At 37.5% G+C, this 887-nt stretch overlaps 1 pseudogene; it reads right to left on the bottom strand.

Annotated features, from left to right (window-relative positions):
• Window positions 1-134: 134 nt before the first annotated feature.
• On the bottom strand, window positions 135-253 carry LOC113222824 (annotated as a pseudogene).
• Window positions 254-887: the final 634 nt, after the last annotated feature.

Raw genomic sequence — 887 nt, 5'->3', positions numbered from 1 at the left:
GAATGCATAAATAAAATGTGGCATATCCATTTAATGGAATATTATTTCACCACAAAAAGAGAAATTAAGTACTGATATACACTACAGCATGGAAGAAACTTGAAAAATTAGGCTAAATGAAAGAAGTCAGTCACAAAAATTGCATGATTACATTTATTTATGTTTATTTTTATTCCATCCTCAGATAGGGGACACATCAAACTGATAAGAACAGATACTACACTTGATTTTAGCTGAAAGGTCAAGAAGTAATTTGCATGATTCCATTTATATGAAACATCCAAAACAGGGAACTGTAGGTGGTTCTCTAGGGCAAGAAGATGAAAAAAAAAAAAAGAAAGGACTGACTGCTAAAATGTATGAGATTTCTTTTTTTATTTTTTTGAGACAGGGTCTCATTCCATCGCCCAGGATGGAATGCTGTGGCACGTGATTACGGCTCACTGCAGCCTCGACTTCTCCAGGCTCGGGGGATCCTTCTGCCTTGACCTCCCAAGTAGTTACAGGCACATGCCACCATACCTGGGTCATTTATTATTTTTATTTTTTGTATAGGCAGGTTTTGCCATGTATAGCATTTTTGTGTAGGCAGGTTTTTGCCATGTTGCCCTGGTCTCAGACTTCTAGACTCAAACCATCTACCTCAGCCTCCAAAAGTGCTGGGATTACAGGCGTGAGCCAATGCACCCAGCTCAGGTATGAAGCTTCTTTTGCGGGTGATAAAATGTTCTAAAGTTGATTGTGATGACAGCTGTGTAACTTTTGTGAATTATACTAAAAGACCAATGAAATGTACACTTTATATTTGTGAATTGTATGTGAATTATATCTTTGTTTTAAAAAGTCCTCTGTGTAGGGAAGAATGCCTGTGTTTTTAGTGGGAAGTG

This window comes from Piliocolobus tephrosceles, unplaced genomic scaffold (genome assembly GCF_002776525.5).
Source record: "Piliocolobus tephrosceles isolate RC106 unplaced genomic scaffold, ASM277652v3 unscaffolded_35433, whole genome shotgun sequence".
NCBI lineage: Eukaryota > Metazoa > Chordata > Mammalia > Primates > Cercopithecidae > Piliocolobus > Piliocolobus tephrosceles.
Note: the sequence above shows the minus strand (reverse complement) of the source record. Positions and strands in the feature narration are given on the sequence as shown.